At 44.4% G+C, this 7,500-nt stretch overlaps 1 protein-coding gene and 1 pseudogene across 3 annotated transcripts in view; one reads left to right on the plus strand and one right to left on the minus strand.

The window, feature by feature from the left end:
• LOC137999351 (AN1-type zinc finger protein 1-like) overlaps positions 1 to 7,500 on the minus strand; it is a 196,580-nt gene that overhangs the window by 105,468 nt on the left and 83,612 nt on the right. The gene's annotated exons all lie outside the window — the stretch shown is intronic.
• The window catches only part of LOC137991440 (uncharacterized), a 5,992-nt pseudogene continuing 414 nt past the window's right edge, over positions 1,923 to 7,500 (plus strand).

A 7,500-nucleotide genomic window follows, 5' to 3' on the forward strand; every position in this document is an offset into this window, starting at 1 on the left:
ATCGAGGAATTTGACTGCATATTTTGCGCACAAATCGTCACCTCCCGCAAAGAAGCCCTACTCTGCGGCAGATGCGACAGGTGGCAACACCGTCGTTGCCACACTGGTGTTTACAGGGCCATGTATAGACAAGCAGTAAGGACCGGCCAGGACATTTCATGGACTTGCCTCTATTGTAAAGACGAGACGCCAGTGCCCATTGCTGCTAGTTCACTGATCAATACAGGTAAATGATTTTTCGTTCTCTCAATGGGGTTGATTTGGACTTTAACTTGTGGGATCCCCCAGGGGACAATACTGGGCCTTTGCTGTTTCTCTTATACATTAATGACTTACCCAATTGAAAATTAATAATACACAATTAAACAGAGTAAATTTTATCAAGTCTCTTGGTGTATTAATTGATGAAACTTTAACATGGAGTAATCATATCAATGCTATAACCAAAAAAATCTCTTCTGGTATTGGATCTATTAAACAAATAAGTCACTGTGGTCCTCCTGCAGCTCTACATAATATCTATCACAGATTAGTTCAATCGCACTTCGATTACTGTAGCGGTGCAGTCCTCTAATTAATTCTGACATGGAATTCATGTAAAACAGGCTTTAATTTAGTTTAATTTCTTTAATAGTTAGTAACATTTTAAATTATAGAAGATTAATCTGTATATGTAGTTTTTCGTAGTTAAGTTGTAGCTTTATATTACATTATAAATGCCTGATGTAGTTTACCGTGTTACTGTGATCTGTGCTTAAAAGCAACAGGCGCGAGTACGGCATCCGCTCTGCCAGAGTTATCCTTACCCATTTCTGAGGCATCGCCCTCAGACCTTGGAACAGTGGTAGAAATGACTATGTTCTCTTCCCCGCCAAGCCCTCTATCGGGTTCAAGGAATGAGGAAGGTAAGTATTATTAGGATTTCCGAATTACCACAACGGTTCATTACAACGTGATTCTTTCGGTGCAAACTTGAGTTCTCTGAAACGCAAACTTAATTCTTTCGATATGCAAACTTGAATTCTCAAAATGAGGAAGGTAATTATTGTTAAGATATCCGAATTACTACAACGGTTTACTACAACTTGATTCTTTCGATGCAAACTTGAGTTATCTGAAACGCAAACTTAATTCTTTTGAATTCTCAAGTTTACTGTGAATAAACAATTGATTGTAAAGTCTAAGAAAATATGTTTGTCTTGTAAATATATATATTTTTTCTTTTTTTTTTCCGTTTTCCAGAGCCATGTCCTATTGTTGAATCTTCGATCGAAGAGCCGGTCCTGGGAGATGTCATGTTGGAGAACCCAAACAATCACCACATAACGTTCCTGCTTGTGGAAGAGGGAAGCAAGCATCACAAAACCAATCTAGTGGACAGCCTAGGGTACAGCTACAACGTCAGATGCAAAGGGTCTTACGCCACCTATTGGCAGTGTGTGGTCCGTCCCAGAGGAAATGCGTGCAAGGCAACGGTGATACAGCGGGACGGGAATTTCCATTCCGGAGAAAATGCTCATAATCATCCAGCAGAAGTAGGGGCAATGACAGCTGCGAAGATCGTAAATTTGGCTCTGGAGGATAAGTTCAAGCCGGCTTCGGCAATATTACAAATTACACCTTACAGACTCACAAGTGAACGTAGCTAATATTTCAGGGGTTGAATAATCGAATAATTGTACCGCGGTTATCCACTATTCTTTCTTTCAATTATTCATAATTCCTATTATTCAATTTTTTTTTAATCCCACTATTCATTGTTCATCATTTCACTGTATTGCCCGCTTCAACTTGTTTCTGTTGCCTCACGACGATTAACTAAGAGATATAAGAAACATCTTGACTTTCCTTTTCTTTTTTTCCAGGTCTTGTTAAATGAGCTGAACGACAAACACTGTCCAGCACTCCCTAAGCCAGAACATATGGCGAGAGCTGCAAACCACCTGCGGCAGACACTTCGCCCAGAGGATCCTAAGGACCTCGACTTCCAACTAATGGAGGACTGCATACCGGAAGGATTCTTTCAGGCAAATGTTTACGTGAAGGAAAGAAGACATCTCATCTTCGCTACAGTTGAACAACTGATGACCGTCGCCAAGGCCAAGTCTTGGTACAGTATATTGATGGTACATTTAAATTAGTAGGGAAACCATTCCAGCAGCTGGTAACGATCAATGCTTTTGTTCGATCCGGTGACCACATGAAACAAGTTCCACTGTTGTGCGTCCTCATGTCCGGGAAAAGTACGAAAGACTACAAAAAGGTAGTTATCTATTTAGTTTTTATGTATCCTAAAGCATAGTATAGGAACATTGATCATTTCTTTCTCTTTTTCCTCTATTAGGTAATGAAGAAAGTTTTGCACCTGCTGCCAATTCAACCCGCTGTCCAGCAGGTCACCCTCGACTTCGAGAAGGCTATCTGGAAGGCGCTAAGATCAGTCTTACCAACAGTGAAGCTTCAAGGTTTCATATTTCACTGGACTCAGGCCCTGCGGAGGAAGGTTAGTTCATATCAAAGCATCATGTTACCGTAAACGTCCACTTATAAGCCGCATCCGTAGATAAGCCGCACCCCAAATTTAGAAGCGCAGATTTTGGAGAAAAATGTAATACAATAAAGTTTGAAGTTCCAATAACTTTCTATTGCTATAAACCAACAAGAACAAACAATCAACGTTTCACTATAAAGTTGAAATTCCTTCGATTGAAACAAAACGAACGAGTGCTTAGTAGCCAAGCTTTAAATGTGGGGACGAGTCTGGGCCAGGGCCTCGGTATCATGACCACGTCAAAAAAGATGTTTGGAAACCCGCAATAGGCGAAAAATTTCATGCAGAACAGGAGCTTGATAATGCAGTCGACAAATTTGCCGAGAAGGTGGTCAAGGACAACGAAACCGAGGACCATTTACCTCGCGAGTACTCGCGAATTTTGTGGTATTTTATCGCGGGCGGCGGAAAGATATGCGTGGAAGTGGCTGGGCGAAGGCGTCTCTGCAAACAGCTGTGCGGAGGAATGGAGATTCCTTGTAGGTTGGTGTTTACTTGTTCGAGTAAAGCGAAAATTAATCGCTTGAAAGAACTCTTGGAGAGCAAGATTCACTGATAAACACTCGAAGACACAAACGCCTCCTTTAGGAGCCACCACTCATTAAAAAGTCAAAGAACAACAGCAACATGTTCTCAGTTTCTTTTATGTTTCTTTACTTAAAACTCCAAACACAGATGTATCCATGGATAAGCCGCACCCTTGATTTATGGCTTCAATTTTGTGAAAAAAAGTCCGGCTTATACATGGACGTTTACGGTAGTTGTCGAAGAAAAATTTTTAACAAATCTCGGGAACTGATTGGCTAATTTGCCATCCAGCTCTCAATAACATTTTGACCACTGTGACTATTTGTCTATCACAGGTGTTATAGTGTGTCGTTACATTTGTTACAGTGTCAGTAATTCATACTGAGCCTGCAGTATGTATGCGGTTATTGTAAAACCCATGTGCTCTTTGATTAATACAGTTCTTAGTTGATCCGCCATCTTACGTGCAGTTGTCTGTTTGCCTGAGAACATAACATTTCTGGTGACGAGGATTCGAGCGACCATGCCCAGCCTCGGCAAAATAGAGGAGTTCAATTCAGCTACTACAAGTATCAACCGCTACCTAGAGCGACTGGAACAATATTTCGTGGCAAACAGTGTTCCCACCAATTCTGCCGAGTCCCACAAACGAAGAGCAATCCTAATTTCTGTTATTGGCGCCAAGGCCCACGATGTTCTTTCGGATCTCTGCTCACCGACTCCGCCTTCTGAGAAAACGTATTATGCACAGCTCACCACTATCCCAAAGTATCATTTCGCACCGAAGAAACTTGTTATCGCCAAAAGATACCGATTCCACAATTGTACACAAAGTGAAGGCGAGAGTGTCACAGCGTTTGCTGCTGACCTGAAACATCTGGCTTCAACTTGCCAGTTTGGCACTCACCTGGATGAAGCTTTGCGCAATTGTTTTGTCTGTGGTCTTCGCAGAAAGGAGACACAAAAGAAACTGCTAACCGAGGAACACACTTTCGATGCAGCACTGAAGGTGCGTTCTCACAAGAAAGTTCGGCTTCTGTTAACAAAGTCAACTCTGGTAATCGTCGCAGTTTTCAGCCTACCCAATGTCGTAAGGGTCCTGGCAAGCGAGGCAAGTTCAATTCCTCGGGTAACATTAAAGACCCCTCGGAGTGTTTGAGCTGCGGAAAAACAGGGCACCCACGTTCTCAGTGTAAATACAAAAACTACACGTGTCATTCTTCTGGTAAGGTTGGTCACATCTCGGAGGCATGCAAAGGGAAACCTCAGAAAGTGCATCAGCTGGAAGGATCAGAACCCCCTCAAACTAGTTCTCTCCATGATTCGGTTGATCCTTTTTTCTTCTCGCTGTACACTCTGAGCTCAGGCCAGCAAGGTATTGAGATACCCGTTGAACTGAACGGAACCTCTCTTTTAATGGAATTAGACACTGGTGCAGGTGTCTCAGTTATTTCAGAAGAAACTTACAAGAAACACTTCAGTGGCACACCCCTCATGCCGTCCAATACTCGCCTACGTGCATACACAGGACATCCACTCACGGTACATGGGCAACTTATTGCACACCTACAGTACTAAGACCAGAGCGACGATGTCCCCCTTCTTGTTGTTGAAGGCTCAGGCCCATCCCTTTTTGGAAGAGACTGGCTGTCCCAAATAAGACTCGACTGGACGAAGATCTGCAATATTCGCGTATCAGAGACAGACCTCCCACAGGGCGTGGCTTCCCAGTTGCGCACAACTATCCAGAATCACCCTAACGTTTTCAAACCAGGCCTCGGAACCGTCAAAGGAATCACAGCCAAACTAGAGCTGGAACCTGATGCACGTCCCAAGTTTTGCAAGGCTCGTCCTGTCGCCTATGCTCTTTAGGAAGCTGTTGAGGCTGAATACAACCGTCTTGAGTCAGAAGGCATTGTCGAACGTTTGGAGTTCAGTGAATGGGCTACCCCAATGGTTCATGTTCCCAAGGCAGATGGAACTACACGCTCTTGTGGTGATTATGCGGTTACTGTCAACCCCCAGCTTCACGTTCCTCAGTATCCAATTCCCCTCCTGGAGGATGTCTTTTTGAAACTGCGGGGTGGACAACGTTTCACTAAGCTCAATTTAAAGAGTGCCTACCAACAGCTCCCTTTGGATCCTGAAAGCCAGCAGTTCGTTACCATCAATACACACAGAGGTCTTTACCGCCACAAAAGGTTACCCTTCGGTATTGCGTCTTCACCAGCTCTGTTCCAGCGCACTATGGACATCATCCTTCAGGGTTTAGATCAGGTGGCGAGTATACAAGATGACATTCTTATTACTGGCAAGGATGACAAAGAACACATTAAGAACTTAAACAGCGTCCTCTGCCGTCTAGACCATTATGGCTTGCGACTTCAGCTAAGCAAATGCAAATTCATGCAGAAATCAGTAATGTACATGGGCTGTGTCATCTCTGCCACAGGCATTTCTCCTACAGAGGAAAAGGTAGAAGCCATCCAACAAGCACCACGCCCTGAGAACCTCACCCAGCTCAGAGCCTTCCTTGGAATGATCAATCATCACGGCAAGTTTATCCGAAACCTGAGTTCTATCCTCCAACCACTCAATCAGCTTCTCCAAGGTAACCAAGAATTCAAGTGGTCCCCCCGGTGTGAGGAGGCATTTAAAAAGGCCAAGGACTCACTCTCATCCTCTCATGTATTGGTTCATTATGACCCAAGCCTTCCTGTTATTCTTGAGAGCGATGCAAGCCAGTATGGCATCGAAGCAGTCATATTTCCCCCCTTCCCTAATGGTGATGAGCGACCTATCGCATATGCCTCCAGGTCCTTGAACTTATCTGAGATAAACTACAGTCAGATCGAGAAGGAAGGTCTTGCCATTATTTTTGGGGTCACTAAATTTTACATGTATCTCTTCGGGCGCAAGTTTACTCTGTGAACAGATCACAAACCCCTGTTGAAAATATTTGCTCCGGATTCTGCGACTCCAGTTTTGGCTGCTGCTAGACTGCAACGCTGGTCCCTTCTTCTCTCTTCGTACCACTACCAAATTGAGTTCAAGTCATCTGTTGAAGTAGCCAGCGCAAACGCCTTGTCAAGGCTCCCACTTCAGTACAGGAAAGATGCAAGTGTGTATGAGGAAATCTTCCACGTGGCCCCTCAGCAGTTAAAACGACACCCAGTCTCTGCCGCAGAAATAGCCCAGGACACATCTAGGAACCCTTTGTTAATGAAAGCACTGTTGCTTACGCAAAATGGTTGGCCCATTAATCACTGCGACAATCCTAACCTCAAGCCATACTTCACTCGCAGACACAAACTCTCTGTGGAGCTAGGCTGCCTTATGTAGGGTCTGCGAACTGTCATACCCCCTTCCTTAAGACAAACCATTGTAACAGAATTACATGAAGGCCATCCTGGAATTGCATGCATGAAATCAATAGCACGCAGTCATGTTTGGTGGCTGAAAAAAGATCAGGAGATTGAACAGGTTACCCGTGAATGTCAACCCGTGCAACAAAACCCGCAAGGCTCCTCCAGGTCACCACTTCTTCCATGGTCTTGGCCAACAGCTCCATGGCAACATGTTCACGTAGATTTTGCCACCCATCAGGCAAAACATTACCTCATCATGGTCGACGCCCACTCTAAGTGGCCTGAAGTGATTGGTCCCATGAAAACAGCCGACTCAACCATTAATGCCATGTGTAATATTTTTGCAAGATACGGTCTACCAACCCAAGTAGTCAGCGACAATGGCCCACTCTTCCAGTCTAAAGAGTATGAAGAGTTCCTGCGACAAAATGGCATTCAGAGAATTTTAGTCTCCCCTTACCATCCCTCTTCAAATGAGTTGGCTGAGCGGTTTGTGCAGACTTTCAAGTATGCAATTGAGTCATCAGCTGACGAAGCGAGAACTTCGCACTCGATTGTCTTTGGTTACACCTGATATTGGATGTCGAGTGGCCGGCCAGCAGGACAAAATGAAGTGCAATCACGCCAATTTTGCAAAGTTCAGGGAGATAGCTGTAGGCGACTGTGTTCTAGCACGTGACCACCTATCGGGACAGAAGTGGCAACCTGGTACTGTCGTACAGCAATCATCACCTGCTTCTTTTCAAGTCCAGTTGAACGATGGATGGAATTGGAGGAGACATGTTGACGATGTACTTCAAAACACCCCCAGTTCTGCTGTGAATCATTCCCGCTCTGTCGAAGTTACATCTGATCAATCTACAGAAGGCATTACTTCTCCCAGTACCAGAAGCAGTACACCACCACCCGAAGAATCTGAATCAGCGGAGTCGCCAAGCACACCTACTCGTCCCACCCCTGCTCCGCGTCGGTCCAAACGTGCTACTAAACCACCACACAGACTGGTTGAAGAAATGGACTAAAACCGTTAAGTCTCCCCTTAATGACATTGAA

The sequence above is a fragment of the Montipora foliosa genome, chromosome 1, assembly GCF_036669935.1.
Source record: "Montipora foliosa isolate CH-2021 chromosome 1, ASM3666993v2, whole genome shotgun sequence".
Classification (NCBI taxonomy): Eukaryota; Metazoa; Cnidaria; class Anthozoa; order Scleractinia; family Acroporidae; genus Montipora; species Montipora foliosa.